This window comes from Diceros bicornis (assembly GCF_020826845.1).
Source record: "Diceros bicornis minor isolate mBicDic1 chromosome 30 unlocalized genomic scaffold, mDicBic1.mat.cur SUPER_30_unloc_2, whole genome shotgun sequence".
Lineage (NCBI taxonomy): Eukaryota > Metazoa > Chordata > Mammalia > Perissodactyla > Rhinocerotidae > Diceros > Diceros bicornis.
This window is the reverse complement of record NW_026690900.1, coordinates 4,843,796-4,865,644: the sequence shown is the minus strand read 5'-3', so window position 1 is coordinate 4,865,644 and position 21,849 is coordinate 4,843,796. Positions and strand designations below refer to the sequence as shown.

The window sequence follows — 21,849 nt, the reverse complement described above, 5'->3', positions numbered from 1 at the left end:
AGAAGCACAATGGAAACAGCAATGTATTATTTATAATGCAAGTGGTACTGTTCTTAGAAGAAATAGAAAGATCTCAGTGGGTGACTTTTAGAATTACTGGAGCAGTACAAATGTTACAAGAGTCTTAGCTCTTATGCAAATATACTATGACAGCACCTTACTTCCATTAAGGAAATGATTCAGGAAATTGCAAACATCTAAGGGATGGCAATAGTGACAAATCTTACATTTTAGAGAATGCCTAATACAGGTCTATAAGGGCAGGGGCTTTGTTTTATTGACTAATGTATCTCAAGCACCCAGAGCAGAGCCTGGCCCATGGCATTGCTCAATAAATATCTGATGAGTGAATATATCATGAGTAGTTTAGATGAACCAAGGCCCCCCTCTCATCTAAAGACTCCAGGATAATGTAATCCTCACAAAGGACAACAGCAACATCTTCGTGTGAGCTGAAACTGTCCAAAACATTAGCAGTGAGATCTGACCATCTGGGAGGCATATGCTATTTCTGGAATTTAGGTCTACTGGGATAAAAATTTATTACCAAAAAAAGTTTAGTCAGGAAATATGGCCAGGAAGGTAACTTTAAAAATTCACCTTTTCCTTTAGCTTTTCTTCAGCTTCTGCCAGTTTCTCACAGGTCCTATAAAGCACTTCCTCTTTCTTTATGGTATGGTTCTTTTCTTGTACAACTATCTCTTGTTGCTTTTTAAGCTCACCTCCAAGAATTCTTAATTCTTCCTGGTTTTCAGTGGCCTAAAATTTTTTAAAGTTGACATTAAAATAAATACTAGGTTACATTTAAGAAATCAGATAAAAATCAGCATTTACCTCAGCCTGAAAATGGAGGAATAATGGCAAAGTATATTGGAAAAGACCTATTGAAAAAGAACATAAGTCTTTATTTTAATCATGTAAATGCCAAGACTCTGCTTTCTTATGCTGTTTCTTTATTGCTCAATGTACATTCGCAGCATGAGAATTAGAACTGGATCTAACATTCTATCATGAGAGGTTTGCTTGTTTTCTACCCCTAAGCCAAAAGAGACCATCTCTACACTTTCATCGACTGATGATGAGACTCTAGCTATGGGCTTTTCATACACTGGGATGGCTTGTTTTGGGGCATTGATTTTGAGCAAGCTCGAAATAGCAACTGTCCTTTGCTAGCATGACTTGGGCTAATCTTACTTATTATCTTTAAAAAGTGACATTCTCCAGTATCAAGACCAAAAAACATTACAAGCCAGAGATTGAGAAGAGAATATGACCTTTGTCTGTATTCTTATTTACATTCATATCTTTTGAGCAAACAGACAATCCCAAGAGACATGAAAAATTACACAAAAGGTCAAGTTCTACTGTGATCCACAGCAAACTTTTCAAAATATTAATTTCTATCTATTACACATTATATTGCCCTTAAATATAAAAATAAAGCCTAAAGTAGGTTTGAAGATACTGGCAAATATTAACAACAAGCAAACATGAAATTAGAGAAAACTACAACAGCATAAATACAAGAGAAACATTTAGGAACAAATTAACAAAATACGTACAAGACCCGTACACTGAAACCTATACAACACATCACTGAGAGAACAGAGAGTTTATAGAAAGATACACAATAAGCACATGAATGATGACCAATATCTTTAGTCATTGGGGAAAGGCAATTTAAAACAATGAGGTTACACCCAATAGAAATGCTTAGAATTAAAAACACCAATAATATGAAGCTTTAGTGAGGATGTGGAGCCATCAGAATTCCCTTAATTTGCTGATGAGAATTAAAATGGTACAACTACTTTGGAATTGAGTCTAGTAAACTCTCATCAAGTTAAATATACATGTCCCTATGACACAGCTATTCCATTCAGATACTTACCCTAGAGAAATAAAAAATATGCGTTCATAAAAAGATTAGTATAAGAATGTTTACAGCAGCTTTATTCAAGAGTCAAATAGCGGCAATGAATCAAATTTCCAACAATAGGAGAAAAACTAAGCAAACTGTGGCCCATTCATACCATGGAATAGTACCCAGCAATAAAAAGGCATGTAGAAAGAAGTGAGACACAGAAGAGCACATGCTGTGTGGTTCTATTTGTGTGAAGTTCTAGAAGAGACATGGTGATCTGAGGTGGAGAAACATCAGGATAGTGACTCTACGGGGCAGAGGGTGAGGTGAGGATTGACAGGTGGAGGTGTGAGGGAACTTCTTGTGGGTGGAAGTGTTCTGTATCTTGACTGGGGTGGACAGTACATAAGGGGACACATTTGTCAAAAGTCATCAGACTTGACAATTGCAGCAGATACATTTATTGCGTGTAAACGATACCTCAATAAAGTTGTAAAAACCGGAGACACAAAGATAAAAACACACTACCAAGTACCCGGTGCTGAACTCACCCTGTCAGTACTCTCCCTCAGGTCAGTCTTCAGTTGCTCCTTTTCTGCGGTAACACACTCTAACATTTGTCGCAGCTCTTTTTTCTCCTGTATCAAAGAAAATATTTTTCTCTGTTGTTCAATCAGCTCATTATCAACATCTGCAATCAACACTTGGGTTTTTTTGGCTTCCAAATTCTGCTTTCTATCTATGTCAACCATCTCAAATATAAATACATTAGAGAAGAATTTCTTAGTTTTAATAATAACAAAATAGCCAACACATATTACTTATTATGTACCAGGCACTATTTTCATATACTGACACATTTAATCTTCACTATAACCTTATGAGTTAGGTACTATTATTATCTCCATTTGACAGGTGAGGAGACTGAATCCGAGAGAGGACAGGTCATTTGCCCACAGTCACTCAGAGACGTAGAGTCATTCTCTGAGCCCAGTGCTCTGACTCCAGAGTTTGTGCTCTTGTGCCTGTGTACTGAGAAGAGCTACCTGGACAGCTACAGATGACCCACACTCACCTTCACGTCTGACAGGTTAACCTGACTTTGTGAAGGAGTGAGCCACCTTAAACTCTCCCCCTCTTTCTTTCCTTCAAAAGCTGGAAATTGTAACCTCTTCCCTACTCCCAACAAATCTTTATTTTCAGAGTTTTATGATATATAAGAAGGCAAAAGAGTTTTGTTAGAAACATATTTCATATCATAGTAGCATAATACATGTTTTCTTAATTTACACTTTCCACACACTGCTTAAGAAAAACACCTCATGTCAACTCATTTATCCATAAATAAGGCCGAACCAGAGGTAACAGAATACATGGACTGTGTGGTAAAAGGAGACAAAACTGACATTACAAGCATAGGTATGAAATTACGGTATCACCATATAATCCTACACTACCCCAGTAAAAACACTCAGCTCCATGTTGGCCACAGATGTTTGAAAAAGTTGTTATAATAATCTATATTTTCATTAGAAAAAAAAAGAAAAAGAAGAAAAATAATCTAATGACACTAACTTCACACAATCACTAGTAGAATTCTGGAATACTTCCTTCCAGATTTTTTTCCATTAAATTTTTTTTAACATTGCAATTATGATTCATTTACTAATACATAACCTCCTTTTTTAGGTTTACTTTTCCACTTAGATTAGATGATATGCATTTTTCCAAGCTGTTACATCATCTTCAAATTATAATTTTTAGTAGCTGCTCGATTCTCTAGACTGGATATGGACAAATCATATTTTACTTACCTACCCCCTTACTGTTGGCAATAGGCACGAGTTTCTAACAAAGATGAGCACAGAGCTAACTACTAAGTACATGAGAAATTAACATTTGGAACACACAATCTTGGGGACTAGTCTGTCAGACACTATAATTCAGAATCTTGCATCTTTATTCCTATATATCGGAATATACACAGAAACAAAGCAGAGTGAGACAAAGTTCAAAACTGAACTCAGCCTAGAAAGTATTTCAGCTACCAAGGTTATGAGCAAATCTAATAGCTCTAATCATTAAAGAAAAAAAATTGTGTTCTTTATATGAGAATAAGACAACTAATCACAAAGTTTGAAATTTCTGTTGAGATATACTAGAGAATCTCACTTGCAGAGAGAGACACATCAAGCTGGACTGAAAACGGGCACTCGAAGTGGATTCATGATAGACCTATTAGTGCAGCCCTCTGGTGCCCTGAAAAACAGAGGGACGACGTAAACGCCCAGACCCACTTCTTTATCCACATGGGTGATTCCAGCATGAACATATCACAAGACCAAGCTGATCGCGGCCTCTCATCCCAGATTTCAGAAACCTGGATGAACAAAATGGCCCCAGAGAATGCCCAGTCAGACCCTTTTATCAACACAGATGATTCCAGCATGAACATAATACCACAGATCGGCTCGTCACAGTGAGTGTAACTCTCCTTTCCCCTCACTCCTCCTCTACTGCCCTTTCTCAGGGGGCCCTGTGCCTGCATTTTACATTTGTTTAAAAGCAGCTACTGATTGTTATATCTTATTTTCAAAAGTCTATTTAAAGAAACATTCCCCTCATAAATGTGGAAATTATAAATTTTAAACCAAGGTTAAGTGCCTTTGGCCCATGGTTGACCTAAATTATAGATAAGCTGAGAACACAAGATACAAAGCAAGTGAAAATGCTTCCTAGGAGAAAATGACTGAAGCATAGGCATAGAGGAGGAGAAAGCTCCTTTTCCAAGGAAAGAATAATGTACCCCAGGGTAAATGGGGAAAAAAAGAAGATCATTATATACAGGAATAGTATATAAATGTATATATAAGTTTATTTACATAAGTTGGATCTCACTGAATTATTTTGTAGTATGCATTTGCTTTTATTTAACAGTGTGTCCTGGAGACTTTTCCATCTGTATATAATGTCTACTTTAAAAATTTACATGACTGTACAAAATTCAGTTATATTTCTATACATTAACAATAAACAATTAAAAAGGAAATTGAGAAAACAATCCATTTACAATAGCACCAAAAATAATAAAATATAAAGGAATAAAATTATCCAAGAAGGCAAAGACGTGTACAATGAAAACTACAAAATGTATCTGAAATAAATTAAAGCAGCAACAAATACACAGAAAGACATCTATGTTCATGGATAGGAAGACTTTGTATTGTAAAGATGTCAACACCACCCAAAGTGATCTCCAAATTTAATGCAAATCTTATAAAATCCTGACAGTGTTTGCAGAGATAAAAGAATCCACCCTGAAATCCACATGGAATCTCAAGGGGCTCCAAACAGCCAAGACAATCTTGAAAAAGAACAGAGCTGAGGCCTAAAACTTCTTGATTTAAAAACTTACGACAAAGCTGTATTAATCAAAACTGTGCAGTACTGGCATAAAGACAGACATACAGGCCAATGAAATAGAATATAGAGCCCCGAAATAAACCTTTGCATATATGGTCAAATAATCTTTCACAAGGATGTCAAGCCCACTCAATAGGAAAGGACAGTCTCTTCAACAAATGGTGTTGGACAAACTGGCTATGTCACACAGAAGAATGAAGTTGGGCCCTTACTTTACATCATATAAAAAATTAACTGAAAATGGATCAAAAGCCTAATCATAAGAACTAAAACTATAAGACTCTTAGAAGAAAACATGAGAGGAAAACATCGTCACACGTGTCTTGTCAATGATTTCTTGGATATGAAACCAAAAGCAAGGCAACAAAAACCAAAATAGATAAGTGGACTATATAAAAATTAAAAACTTATGTGCATCAAAGGACACAATCAACAGAGTAAAAAGGCAAGCTATGGAATGGGTGGAAAGATTTGCAAGTCATACAACTGATAAAGGGTTAATATCCAGACTGTATAAAGAAATTCTACAACTCAACAACAAAAGACAAAAAACCCAATTTAGGGCCTGGCCTGATGGCTGAGTGGTTAAAGTTCTGTGTGCTCTGCTTTTGTGGCCCGGGTTGATGGGCTCATATCCAAGGCGCACAACTAATCCGCTCACCAACTATGCTGTGGGGGTGTCCCGTATCCAAAAACATAAAGGACGATTGGTGTAGATGTTATCTCAGGGTTAATCTTCCTCAAGCATAAAAAGTAGAATGGGCAACAGATGTCAGCTCAGGGAGAATCTTGCTCAGGAAAAAAAAAAAAAGATCCCATTTAAAATTGTAAAAAATAAATAAATAAAGCACTTAGGGATAAATGTAGAACTCTAAAAAAAAAAAACAATTTAAAAATGGGCAAAAGGGGAGTGACATCAGCATCATGGCAGAGTGAACTCTTTCTCCGATAGGATACAATAAAAGAGACAGTTACAGACCAAGAAGGGTCACTCACACAGCACAAAGGGACATTGGAGAGTCCCACACTGCTGCATATCTGAGAGTGGACATGCTGGGGCCCCCCGAGGAGGTGGGGAGAGGTAAGGAGAAATCCTCCCCCTCCCCATCAGATCGGTGACTCGGGTCTGTGAGGCTCACAAAGGGGGGTGTGGCTGCCTTCTGCAGGGAAACTGTAGCCCGTCAAGCTCTCTCAGCCAGTGGGAAACTCCCACACAGAGGACTCAGAACTGCTGCAGCGGTGCATCAACATTTGAGGACCCCAAGAGAGAAGATAATGAGAGGCGAGTGAGAAGCCCGCCCAGGGACTGGGAGTACAAAAGAGAGAACCCTTCCCAACCACATGCCCGATGCTGCAGCTCTGCTGATCAGTCAGAGCAGCCACAGCACAGGCAGCCAGGGAGCACCAGCAGCCGCGGAGCACAGGGCGCTCAGATTTCACAGCCCTTGACCCTTACCCAGTGGCAGGAGGGGGAAAATGCAACCAGATATTTCCAGTGTGAGGAAAAACACAGTGAATACAGCAACCACGTTGCAAAAGTACGTTAAATTGCCATACCAGAAGGAAAATGACAAGCACCCAGAAATCAACCCTGAAGGCACAGAAATTCATAACCTAAATGACAGAGAATTCAAAATAGCTATCATAAAAAAGCTCAACGAAATACATGAAAACACAGAAAAGCAATTCAACAAGATAAGGAGTTTCTTCACAAAAGAGATTGATATCATAAAGAAAAACCAATCAGTATTGATAGAGATGAAGAACACAACAGAGGACATAAAGGAGAGTCTGAGATCTTTAAAGAACAGAGCTGACAATACGGAGGGAAGAATTAGCATTATCGAGGATAGGAATACAGATATGCTCCAGATGGAGGAGGAGAGAGAATTAAGACTAAAAAGAAATGAAGAAAGTCTCCAAGAAATATCCTACTCAATTAGAAAATCTAACATAAGTATTATAGGCATTCCTGAGGGAGAAGAGAGGGAAAAAGGAACAGAGAGACTATTCAAGGAAATAATAGCTGAGAACTTCCCAAATCTGGGGAAGGAGCAGGAAATACCAGTAAGTGAAGCCAATATGTCTCCTAAATATGTCAACAGGCAAAGGCCCTCTCCAAGGCATATAGTAGTAAAGCTGGCAAAAGTTAATGACAAAGAAACAATATTAAGGGCAGCTAGACCAAAACAAAAATTAATGTACAGAGGAATTCCCATCAGGCTCTCAGCAGATTTCTAAACAGAAGCTTACTGGCTAGGAGAGACTGGAATGATATATTCAAAATCCTAAAAGACAATACCTTTCAGCCAAGAATACTCTATCCAGTGAAAATACCCTTCAAATATGGTGGAGAAATAATAATTTTCCCAGATAAACAAAAACTAAGGGAGTTCACGGCCATGAGACCCCCCACTGCAAGAAATGCTCAAGAAGGCCCTCATGCCTGAATAAAAGAAGAAAAATGGAACACAGAGCTTGGAGCAAGGAGAAAAATAAGTAGACAAAATCAGAAAAAACAGTAGATCTTTATCAGAATAGGTTAGCAACCACTTAAATACCACAATGAAAGATCAAAGGAAGGAAAACACCACAAACAAACGTAACCTCATCACTTTAAACACACATCCACAATACAAGATGGAATAAGTTGTGACAAGAATAACTTAGAATGGGAAGAGGAAACAGATCAAATGGACTTAGTCTAAGGAAATAAGAGGCCATCAGATAATGGACTATCTCATTCACAAGATTTTTTATACAAATCTCAAAGTAACCACTAAACAAATAATCAGAACAAAATCACATATGATAATAAAGAGAAAACCAAAAATGTCATAAGACAGAACTATCAAACTGAATTGGCAGTCCAAAACACACGGGACAAGAAACACAAGAAATTCAAAAGAACCAGAAAATAATCAATAAAAATGCAACATTAAGCCCGCATATATCAATAATTACCCTAAATGTAAATGGATTGAACTCTCCAATCAAAAGACACAGAGTGGCAGGATGGCTTGAAAAGCAAGACCCAACAATATTCTGACTCCAGGAAACATATCTCAGCTCTAAAGACAAACAGAGGCCCAGAGGGAAAGGATGGAAGACAATACTCCAAGCTAATGGCAAAGAAAAAAAAGCAGGTGTTGCCATACTCATATCAGACAAAGTAGACTTCAAGATAAAACAGGTTCAGAGAGACAAAGAGGGCCACTATATAATGATAAAAGGGACCCTCTGCCAGGAAGATATATCAATTATAAGTATATATGCACCCAACATAGAAGCACAAAACATACAGCAACTATTAACAAACCTAAAAGGAGATATTAACAGCAACACAATAATAGTAGGGGATCTTAATACCCACTTACATCAGTGGATAGGTCATCCAGACAAAATGTCAATAAGGAAACAGTTGATTTAAATGAAAAACTGGATGAAATGGACTTATAGTAGTAGACATATAAAGAGCACTTCATCCAAAAACAGCTGACTACACATTCTTCTCAAGCATGCACAGAACACTCTGAAGGATAGACCTTATGCTGGGAAACAAGGCAAGCCTCAATAAATTTAAGAAAAATTGAAATCATAACAAGCATCTTTTCAGACCATAATGATATGATACTGGAAATAAACTATAAGAAAACAACTAGGAAAGTGACAAAGATGTGGAGATTAAACAACATGCTACTGAACAACCAATGGATCATTGATGAAATCAAGAGAAATCAAACAATATCTGGAAACAAACACAAATGAAAATATGCCATACCAACTCACATGGGATGCAGCAAAAGTGGTCCTGAGAGGGAAATTCATAGCACTACAAGCCCACCTCAACAAACACTAAAAAGCCTAAATCAGCAACCTTAAATTACTCCTAACAGAACTAGAAAAAGTAAAACAAGCAAAGCCCAAAGTCAGCAGAAGGAGAGAAATAATAAAAATTAGAGCAGAAACAAATGACATTGAGACTAAAAATACAGTAGAAAGGATTAATGAAACAAAGAGTTGCTTCTTTGAGAAGATCAACAAAATTGACAAATCCTTAGCCAGACTTACTAAGAAAAAGAGAGAAAAGGTTCAAATAAATAAAATTAAAAATGAAAGAGGCAAAATTACAACAGATACCATGGAAATACAAAGGATTATAAGAGAATACTATGAAAAACTATATGCCAACAAATTGGACAATTGAGAAGAAATGGATAAATTCTTAGACTCACACAACATCCCACAACTGAACCATGAGGAAATAGACAATCTGAATAGATGCATCACAAGTAAAGAGATTGAAATAGTAATCGAAAACCTCCCAAAAAATAAAAGTCCAGGACCAGATAGCTTCTCCAGTGAATTTTTCCAAACATTCAAAGAAGATTTAATACCCATCTTTCTCAAACTATTCCAAAAGATAGAGGAAGATGGAACACTTCCTAACACATTCTATGAAGCCAACATCACCCTGACACCAAAGTGAGGCAAAGACAATACAAAGAAGGAAAATTATAGGCCAATATCACTGATGAACATAGGTACAAAAATCATCAATAAAATATTAGCAAACTGAATACAGCAATACATTAAAAAGATTATACACCATGATCAAGTGGGATTCATACCAGGAATGCAGGGTTGGTACCAACTCAATACACCACATCAATGAAACAAAGAACAAAAACCACATGGTCATCTCAATAGACCCAGAGAAGGCATTTGACAAGATCCCACATCCATTTATGATAAAAACTCTCCACATAATGTGTATAGAAGGACAGTGCCTCAACATAATAAAGGCGATTTGTGACAAACACACAGCCAGCATCATACTCAATGGGGAATGTCTGAAAGCCATTCCTCTGAGAACAGAAACAAGACAAGTCTGCCCACTCTCACCACTCTTACTCAACATAGTACTGGAGGTTTTAGCGAGAGCAATTAGACAAGACAAAGGAATAAAAGGAATCCAAATAAGCAACGAAGAAGTGAAACTCTCACTATTTGCAGATGACATAATCTTATATACAGAAAACCCTAAAGAATCCATTGGAAAACTATTAGAAATAATCAACTACAGCAAAGTCACAGGGTACAAAATCAACCTGCAAAAATCAGTTACACTTCTGTATGATAATAACAAACTAACAGAAAGAGAGCTCAAAAAGATAATACAATTTTACAATTGATTCAAAAAGAATAAAATATCTAGGACTAAATATTAATACGAGGTGAAAGACCTATACAATGAAAACCACAAGACATTACTGAAAGAAATCGATAATGACATAAGGAAATGGAAAGAGACCCTATGCACATGGATTCGAAGAATAAAAATGGTTAAAAAGTCTATATAACCTAATGCAATCTACAAATTCAACACAATCCCAATCAGAATCCCAACGACATTCTTCACGGAAATAGTACAAAGAATACTAAAATTCATATGAGTCAACAAAAGACCCCCAATAGCTAAAGCAATCCTAAGAAAAAAGAACAAAGCTGGAGGCATCACAATCTCTGACTTCAAAACATACTACAAAGCCATAGTAATCAAAACAGCATGGTACTGGTGCAAATACAGACACATAGATCAATGGAACAAAATTGAAAGCCCAGAAATAAAGCCACACATATACAGACAGCAAATCTTCGACAAAGGAGCTAAGAACATATAATGGAGAAAGGAAAATCTCTTCAATAAATGGTGCTGGGAAAAGTGGACAGCCACGTGAAAAGAATGAAAGTGGAACATCTGCTATCACCATTCACAAAAATTAACTCAAAATGGATCAAAGACCTGAAGGTGAGAACTGAAACTATAAAACTCATAGAAGAAAATGTAGGCAATAAACTATTTGACATTGGTCAGAAAGGAATGATTTTGGATGCCATGTCTACTCGGACTAGGGAAACTAAAGAAAAATTAGGCAAGGAAGACTTCATCAGATTAAAAAGCTTCTACAAGACAAATGAAACCAGGATCAAAATGATTGGACAACCCACCAGCTGGGAGAAAATATTTGCAAAACATATATCTGACAAGCGGTTAATCTTCGTAATATATGGGGAACTCACACCATTGAACAACAAAAAACAAACAACCCGATCAGAAAATGGGCAGAGGAAATGAACAGACACTTCTCCAAAGAAGATATACAGATGGCCAATAGGCAAATGAAAAAATGTTCAACATCACTAATCATCAGGGAAATGCAAATCAAAACTACACTAAGATATCACTTTACACCCATTAGAATGGTTATAATCACCAAGACAAGAAAACAACAAATGTTGGAGAGGTAGTGGAGAAACAGGAACACTTATACACAGCTGGTGGGAACGCAAACTGGTGCAGCCTCTATGAAAAACAGTATGGAGATTCCTCAAAAAATTAAAAATAGAAATACCCTATGATCCAGTCAAGCCACTACTGAGAATCGATCCAACGAACCTGAAATCAACTATCCAAAGAGGCTTATGCACCTTTGTGTTCATCACAGCATTATTCACTACAGCCAAGACATGGAAGCAACCCAACTGTCCATCGACTGATGATTGGATCAAGAGGATGTATATATATATATATATATATATATATATATATATATATATAAATGGAATACTAGTAAGCCATAAAAAGGACAAAATCGTCCCATTTGAAACAACATGGTTGGACCTAGAGGGTATTATGTTAAGTGAAATAAGTCAGAGAGAGAAAGACAAATGCCACATGCTCTCACTCATATGTGGAATATAAACCAACACACAAACAAAGAAAACTGTATAGTGGTTAGCAGGGGCAAGGGGGGTGGGGGAGTGGGCACAAGGGGTGAAGGGAGACATGTATATAGTGATTGACAAACAATAATGTACAACCGAAATTTCACAATGCTATAAACTATTAAGACATCAAAAAAAAAGAGTAAGTTAGTATGCACCACTAGGAGGAGATGAAGTGGTAAACTCGTAAAAGACATTCTTTGATAATCTTTTGTATTTCTGAGACATGTGTTGTAATTTCTCCACTTTCATTTCTGATTTTACCTATTTGTGCCTTCTCTCCTTTTTTCGTGGCGAGTCTAGCTAAAGGTTTGTCAATTTTGTTTATTTTTTCAAAGAACCAGCTATTGGTTTTATTAATTTTTCCATTGTTTTTTTAGTCTCTATTTCATTTATTTCTGCTCTGATTTTTATTATTTCTCTTCTTCTACTGAATTTTGGCTTTGTTTGTTCTTCTTTTTCCAGTTCTTTTAGGTGCATTGTTAGATTGTTTATTTGAGATTTTTCTTGTTTGATGAAATAGGCCTTTATTGCTACAAACTTATGCGTAAAGATACATGCACCCCTGTGATCATTGCAGCGATATTCACAATAACCAAGACTTGCAAGCAACCTAAGTGCCCATAAAGGGATTAATGGATAAAGAGGATGTGGTATATACACAACTGAATACTACCCAGCCATAAGAAATGATGAAATCCAGCCATTGTGAAAGCATGGATGGACATTGAGGGTATTACGCAAAGTGAAATAAGTCAGAGGGAGAAGGTCAAATACCATATGATTTCCTTCATTAAGTAGTAGATAATAACAACAACAAACAAACACATAGAGACAGAGACTGGATTGGTGGTTACCAGAGGGGAAAGGGGGAGGGAGGAGGGCGAAAGGGATAATTCGGCTCATGTGTGTGGTGATGGGTTGTAATTAGTATTTGAGTGGGGAACATGATGTAATCTATGCAGAAATAGACGTATAATGATGTACACCTGAAATTTATACAATGTTATAAACCAATGTTACTGCAATAAACAAAAAATTAAAATATATATATATAAATTTGTTTGTGAGCTATGAGAATTTTAATTTTATTGAGGTAAAATATGCCCTACCTACAGAACACCTACATGCAGTTACCATAATCAATAATTTCTCAAACTTGAAGTAAAATATACATTTCTTCTCATATCACTATTCTATATGTCATCTATAAGATATCAATGCTGTTAAAGCAATTTTATTAAATGACTGAAAATATATAAATAATAGGCAGAGAATTCTTAAAGCAGAGACTTGAATAACTATAGCAAAAGAAGTGCTATCATAAGACCGCCATTTGATATTTTAGCTCATTTTTAAAAAGATGATTAAAATGTAAGATTTTTACAGAATAGGGGACCGTGACGGTTAAAACAAACAATGACAAGCAATTACAGTATCTTATTAGCTTGCTATCTTAGGGCTAGAAGAGGAATTCAAGATAATTAAAATGAAACAAAGTAGTTTTAAAAACTATTGGTAGAGACTCTTTTTAACCTAACTCTCTATGTATTTGTGACAATTTTTAAAAATTATCTCTAAAAAAAAAAGCATCTCTACTTGGCCCATTTGAAAATCTCAAATTTTGCCCTTTGGAAATGAAAAACAATATCTAAAATAATTTCAAGAGACCATACCTTTCAGTTTATAGTAAACTAAAATTTTTATGAGTTGATTTCTCCTTAGTTAAAAACTATTTGTTTTAAATTTAGGTTGTAGAACTCAGATAGATGATTTAAGAGGCTCTGGGCATATAGGCAGTTCTGAATTCTAAATCTCTCTATATTCTTTACTGAAATACATGGCTCATACATACCTCCTCTAACTGTTTTTTAAGATCAATTATTTCTTTTCTATATCTTTCCAGGAGAGCTTCATCATTTGATACCTCATTAACATAAGGGGTATTCTTCATAGACTGAGCAGTTGTGGAAAACTGGGAAAAAATACAAGAGAGTTAAGTGTTTGACACTAAAAAGTTAATTTACTTAATATTTAGGTTCCTCGTAACTAAGTTTTGTAAAGAAAAATCAATACTCTTCCCAGGTGGCTTAATGTTTGTGAACACAGAACATTCTATGTCCCTGTGACAATGCTCGTAATTTATCCTAGCTGCTAGTCTTCAAGAGAGTCAAAGAAATATCTTGATGACAGATGCTGACAAAGAAACTACAAACACTGGCTCACTGGAATCCCATCTACACCTCAAAATCCTGTGCAAAGGTCCCCTCTACTCTAAAGATTTGCTTCCAGTCAAAAGCCTCTCTCCTTCCTTTGATCTCTGTCCTACTTATTAGCCACTTAACTCTTAATCCATGGCAAGCATGCTGGAAGACAGGTCTTTTCTTCCCTATAAGACTATAAATTCTATGAAGCCAGAGACTCTATCTTCTATCTGCTTCTCTGGCAGGATTTTGATCCAGTGCTCAATAGCTACTTCAAGCAATGTTTCTTCACATATGAGTGTCAGAAGGAACTTTTATTTTGGTTAGGAAGCTTGGCCCTGAGCTAACATTTATTACCGATCCTACCCTTGTTTTGCCGAAGAAGATTGGCTCTGGGCTAACACCTGTGTCCATCTTCCTCTATTATTTTGTATGTTGGATGCCACCACAGCATGTCTTGATGAGCGGTATGTCAATCTATGCCCAGGATTAGAACCTGTGAACCCCGGGCCACTGAAGTGGATCACGCTAACTTAACCACTATGCCACCGGGCTGGCCCCCAGAAGTAACTTTAAGAGGATATGTGTGGGGGACCATTAAATGACACTGAATCCTTCATTGAGATAGATAGTCTACTGACATTCCTCACTTTTTCTGTTTTAAAAAAACAGAAAATGCAGGCCTTAGGCTCAGAGAAATTTCAGACAGTAATTCACTAACAGGAATTTAAGAATTATTTTGTTATAAATACACACCCACCAGTTTTTTGGGTCACCTTCTGTTTGTTGCAAGTGATAACCAGTTTTTCATTTATGGGATTGATATAAAGTTTCCTTTTATAATAAGTTAAATTTAAAAAGTGAGTTATTTAAAGAAAAAATCAGGTCAATTTCAGTAAAATACTGAAGAACAAAATTGTGTAGGTGGCATATGAATGACTGAAGTTTGGGAAAATTAAGGAATGCTCTTTAGTAGACAACACATCAACTTTATTTTAACAGGTATATTATATCAATTAAAAAAACTGTACCTAATTTTAGTAGGTAATTTTTTCTTCTGAAAGATAATTTCCCCCCATAGTAAGTTGAGATAAAAATCAAACTCACTTGAAGAGTAGTCAGGGTTTCATTCAACGACACTGGAGTAATTGTGCAGATAATACATGTTTTTGCATTTCCTCCCAAGGAATTCTGGAGAATTCGTGTTAATTTGCTGTCTCGATAATTTATGAAAGCACTTAGTGAGGAACGAGTTTGGGAAGAAAAAAGAGTAAAACTTTTTATATAACAAATGTGGTTGGTTTTTAATGCAGAACCTTCAATTAACTACAGTTAAAAAATTGATTCTTTACAGGTTACACGAGGCCAAGCAAAACTACTAACTAAAAATATTCCATTTAATTTAGAAAGTAAACTTAGTAGGTCACAGTCATACATACAAGAAGCAATTCATGCTCATGGAATCACAGCAGCTTTTGAATATATGGGAGAAATCAGTACATTTGTTTGAGTGTCACTGAAATATCATAATTTTCAACCTAATGAAAAACCTTAACATTAACAGGTAAATGTACAATGGGATAAACTTACCCATCTTGTCCATCACTAAGTTTCTTGATCACTTGTCACAAAAAAAAATAAGCTACGATTTATATTACAGCCTTCCTTGAGTTTCACACCTACATTTATTAAATAAATAAATGAAACTAAAATTTTCCCCTGTACTAGATTATGAACTTACTTATCAGTAGGTTATGAGAGAAATTAGAAACTGCAGGGTCACATGCTACAGTCTGGGCTTCAGATTAGATCTGCCCCCACCTTTATTACCACAGGTAGCAGGCACTCTCTCTCTCTCCCTCCCACCTGTTATGTGAATCAGAAAGGCTCTCACCAGAGAAACAGCAAGAAGAAAAAAATGACTAAGAAAAGATTAAGGAGAGAAAGCCATGTCCTAAAAGAGCCCTGCTAACTCCTCAATTCAAATCTATTTTTCCAAACCCCCAAATATACACAACTAATGACTTACAACCAAATTAGTTCCTAGCAGCTCACAACCAAACACATTCTTATTTTTAAACTATTAATATGCCCACATGGCTCAAACAAAAGCACATGGAAAAAGCCCTCTCTCACTTTTACGCTCCTTTCATTCAGTTCCTGTCCCTCTACCGGGAAACCACTGTTATTAGCTTATTCTTCTGGAGATTTTTAGAAATACAAGTTCATATATATTAAGTTTTCCCCTTTCTTTTTTAAACAAATAGTAGCATACCATACACACTATTTTGCACTTTGCTTTTTTCACTTGGCAACGTACCATATATCTTATTGGTAAACATTGGTCTTTCTCATTCTTTTTTATAGAATGGAATATCATTGTATGGGTCTACCAGAATGTATTCACCCAGCAGCCTGCTGAGGGACACGCAGGTTTTCAATCTACCCTGTACACAAAAAATACTGCAAGAATCATTCCAAATAGCGATTATCTCACAGGTGCCTTAGTCAGCTATTGCTGTAATATTGCTGTTACCAAGCCAGCTTAAAACAACAGGCATTCATTTCCCATTCACAGGCCTGAGGAGCCACTGCTTTGGTGAGTACAGGCCATGCTCAGCTGAGTGTCTCTATGTCAGGCTGCAGAAAATTAACACAGAGAGAGGCTTGACACCTTTACGGTTCTGAAGCTTCCTATCCAAGTATACTTTTCCATTTGTTTAAGTGTTCGGTTATGTCCTTCAGGTCTGTTTAAAGTTTTCTTTATTTTGATCTTGTGCAATTGTTGCTGAGTTTCTTCTCAGGTATTACATCTTCTAAGTCATTATTGTAAATGGGATCTTTTTGTACATTAAATATTCCAACAGGTTGTTCTATTATGAGTTATTCATGTCTGTACATTAATTTTGTACCCTGTCACCTTTCTGAATTTCCTTACTGATAATGGTGTCCATGGTACTCTCAGGAGCTTTCCAGCTATAAATCTCATACAGAGTTTTAGCATTTTAACTGATGCTATAGCAGCCCAAAGAATATAATTAACCAGATAAGGAAGCTGCTCTTTATGTTAAAGACTTTTTATCACAAAATTATCACCATTACCTTATTAGTTTCTAAAATGCCTGCTGCCATTTGTATTCTGTAAAAGAACAGCAGGACATTCAGACCAACATATTTCATGAGTTTTCATTACCTTCAGCACCTGTTTGTTCAGCTCTTTCTCAGCCTGCAAGATCAACCAAACTCTGTAAGAGAGGAAAATAAAACTTTAGGAAGGGTAACTTGAAAATAATAAAATCCAAACTACCGAAAGAACGTTTTTAACCCATGGCTTATCTGAATACCCCGTGTTTCCTTGTCTCTCACCCCACTCTTTAGGCCTTCCCTTGTCTGAGTCAAACTGACCTCTACACCTTGTTCCTTCTTTATAATGTCTCCTCTATAATGTTGCCAGAATAGTTTCACTTTCCTGCACCAAGTTCAAAATCTTACCATGGTGAACACAGTTCTCCACAATCTGGTACTTGTGTTGTTCTAGCCTTATTCCTGGCCATCTCTTACTCTTAACTGGATGAGCTCCTGACTATGCGCTCCACAACTCATGTACTGTTACACTTTGCCATTCCCTTTGTTTAGCTTGTTCTGACATTCTAGTCCACCCCTACTCTCTATTCAGGACCAAAGGCACATGTTACCTTCTCAGTGTAGCTTTGCCAACTTTATCCTTTTTTCCCCACACCTTGAATGAACTGCTCTTTCAACTGTGTACCCAGACATCTTTACAGATATGACTTATTATTATAGCACTTACTGTGTTGTGCTGGTCCTTTATGTCTCTGACTACACTGTAGCATCTTTAAAAGCATGGGCCTCTCTTTAATTTCACAAATTTTGCTGAAACAATTGACCTCCTGTCCTGTTCCAGGCAGCATGTCAGGTGCTGGGACATGGCAGTGAGCCAGACAAAGAAGGACCCTGCGCTCAGAGAGCTCACATTCTGCATGGGGTGGGATGGGGGAGAAAGTCAGTGAGAGGAGAGAAAAAGACAAATAAGCAACATATCACCATGAGGGTAATACAGACAATTTAAACAGAGTGCCAGAGGAGGGAAGAGGAGAGGTCAGAGTAGGTTCTTAGGATTGAGTGGCAGGAGAAGGCTTCCTATTTAGCTAAAATCTGCAGTGACAGAGAAGAGGAAGCCAGCCAAGCAAAGACCAAGGGACCCAGACTCCCAAATAAAGAACAGCCAGCACACCCAGTCACAAAGCAGAAATGAGCTTTGTGTGTTCAAGAAAGAGAAAGGGCAGCATGGCAGCGTTGGTGAAGCAGAGATGGGACAAGACAGGGTAAGAGAAGTAGGGAGGGCTCAGATTATGTAGGGCTTTGTAGGCAAGAGTAAGAACTGGATTTTCTAAATACAATAGGAAGCCATTAGAGGGATTGATCAAGAGAGTGACATATCTTGATTTAACGTTCTGAAGGGTCACCTGTGGGCCCTGGGTGGAGAACAGATTGCAGAGGGGCAAGAGTGGCAGCAGGAGCCCAGTCAGGTGGCTTGTGCAGGAATCTGAGTGGAGATGACAGTGGCTTGTACTGGGGAGTGTGCAGTGGAGACGGTAAGTATGGAGGGATGTCTTCTCTATTCCTTTCATCTCAGAGCTCAGCACTGTGCTCAGAACAGGGCAAAGGCTCAGTAAATATTCTTACTGCATTAAAAGGAAATCAGAGATTTAAATTACTTCTCTCTGTGGAGACTTCCAAGGATAAGCATGTCATTATACACTTCTGCTTTATAGTCCTATCTCAGATACTTCTTTCTTCAAAATATTCAAAGATATCTGATGTTTCTTGTACAGTATCTACCACAGATGACCTAGATACATAATAAAGGGGTGAAGTGGTGGTCAAGGCAGCATGAACTAAGGTATAAAGATGGGAACAATCATTAGTGTTCAAAGATACCAAGAGGTCCAATCTACCTTTAAGGGAGGAGCTCAGGTGGAGCAGAAGGATGTCAACTTAGACTGGTTAAGACTGGACAGATCTTGTTAAGGAAGTGATGCAACAGAAGTTTAGCCACATTAGAATTCTGTATATTGGACTTAAAAAGGAAAACCAGGTCGTGGAGGCCAGGTCCAGTGGAATGATACAGTAATTCAAGTGAGATAAGGACTTGGGTATGACACCCATGGAAAGCTAAAGGGTGGAATCAGTAAGAAACGGCGATGATGGGAAAAAAGGGAAGGCAGAAAAAGATGAGGCAAAGCTGACTTGGGTTTCCAGCCTAGATGACCAGGATAATGCTGGTACTACTGGAAAAAAGGAATATTCACCATGGTAACAAAAAATAAAACTTGGTTTTAGTAACAGTAAATTTTGAGCTAACAGTGGGACACACAGTTATAATCTTTAGGAAGATGTGAATGACAACTCAGAGATCTAGATACAATAAAAATTCGGCTGTCATCAAAAGAGAAATGCTAACATAAAGTCAGAGGGCAAGCATGGGAAGTAAGAAAGGCCACAGAACACTCCTGTGTTGTTGTTAGGAGGGTAGGAAAAAGAAACCACAGAAGTGAACAGGGAAGGATCAGAGCTAAGAGAACCTGGATATTATTCTCCTAGAAAGGCCAGGAGACACTCAAACAAAGGCCCCCTCCAAAGAGACAGAAAATGACTCTCTGGGAAGACTGCATTCCAAGAAGATACCTAGAGTGAATGGCAGTCTGGAGGGTTGGACTTGATGATATCTAAAGTCCCTAGATAATAGAGCATCAAAGAACATGAGAAAAGTCCAAAAATGGATCACTGAATAGATCAAGAGTATTAAAGCTAAATTATTAAAAGTTAAAATTTCACTGAAATATCACAGGCCAGGTTTGGGAAACAAAACAGAAGTTAGGTTTTGTAGCATTTTTTGTTGTTAAATTAAAGCAAGACTAGACTATTGTAATAAATGTTATACTGTGTAATAAAATAACTGAGGTGAACTAGAATTAGATATTTAATTAAGACTCTGATTTTTCAAAATCTAAAAGTGAATAAACATATTATAGATTTATTACTTTTTTCCCTGAAGTTTTCAAATCAAACAGAATAATCTTAAATCATATCCCACATCAAGCTAAAGAATTTAGGCCCTGAAGACAGAGAATAAAGCAATAATGGTAAGGAATAGGAAGGAAACACAAAAATGAGAGATAATTGATACAGTGCAGCAAAAAGGAAATAGGGGGTTTACTTATATGGAAAGAAGGAATATTTGTATAATGTTTATATTCACTTATTCAACAAACAAGTATTGAAGATAAACTAGGTACAATGTGCTGAGGCTACAAAGATGAATGAGATATCACCCTTCTCTGACGGATTTACAGCATAAACATTGTATTTACAATCTAAAATTTATTTTCTTATTGTACCTAAAAATGAACTTGAACATGTGATTTATTTATGACCATCCACGTAGGTTTTTGTTGATTTCCCAAGTCTCAATTCTATTGGCTGAAACTAAATAAATAATAAAAAATATCCCGAGAGAAGTCAAGATGGTGGCATAAGCAGACTCTGAACCCACCTCCTCCTGGGGACACAGACAATTTACAACTACTCATGGAAAAATTACCCCTGAGAGAGAACTGAAAACTAGATAAGAGGAACTCCTCCAACAAAGGACAATCGTAATTGAGGTGGAAGAGGCAGAAACTCCCTTCTGGAGAGAAAAAAATGCCGCCTTCACAAGCTGCAATGCTTCACAGCCACCCGGGAGCAGCCCAAAGGTACACAGCTCTCCCTGGAGGAGTGGAGCCCTGAGCTGGGGAGCGCCCCTGCTGTAGGCACTTCATGGACCCAGCACAATCGAGGTGAGTGGCATAATATCTGACTTTGCCTCCTACTAAAACATTGGGGAGTACTCCCATAAAAGCTGGTTCACAAAGAAATTAAAACGGACATTTAGAGGGCCCACGCACAAACACACCCGTTTCAGAAATCAACATAAAATCACCAGAAAGAAAGGTGCACAGTGCTTTGGTGAAAACAGACTCACCTGATAGGCTCTGAGTGCATCTTAGTGAGAGGTGAGACCTCTCCAGGAACTGGGACATTGCCGGCGGCCATTGTTGTGGCCTGGTGTGGGCGTGCTGACACAGACACCATTGGAGTTCTCCCTGGGGCCTGCTAGCCCAGGGTCTGTCCCTCCTACTAGAGCACCAGTTTAATCCAGCTCAGCCAGGGCAGGCAGCCCACCCTAGGGGCTGGCCCCACCCAACAACAAGCCCTCAGGCAACTTGTGGGCCTGCATACATTGGTGACTGGATTCTCTGCAGCCTGGTGACTGAGCCCACTTCTGTGGGGCAGGGCGTACACAAGGAGTAGGTGGGAGTGTGGGGCAGTGGTGGAGTGTGTGGTGCGCCCACCGTGGAGAGACTGGGTCCACTTCAGGAGGTTGGGGTGCGCACATGGGGCAGGATTGTGTTGACTGTGTGTGTGGACCTGTGGGCGGTGGGGCTTGTCAGCTGCAGAAGACTTGTGCTTCCCAAAGACCCACATAGGGGTTTTGCCCCACTT

The 21,849-nt window shown here is 37.6% G+C and overlaps 1 long non-coding RNA gene across 1 annotated transcript; it reads right to left on the bottom strand.

The window, feature by feature from the left end:
* Positions 1-662: 662 nt before the first annotated feature.
* Positions 663-14,025, bottom strand: LOC131402114 (uncharacterized). Its single transcript, XR_009218292.1, has 3 exons — positions 13,932-14,025; positions 2,416-2,502; positions 663-759 (listed from the first exon to the last, which is right to left on the bottom strand). It is a non-coding gene; the product is annotated as an uncharacterized LOC131402114 (long non-coding RNA).
* Between the last annotated feature and the right edge of the window lie 7,824 nt (positions 14,026-21,849).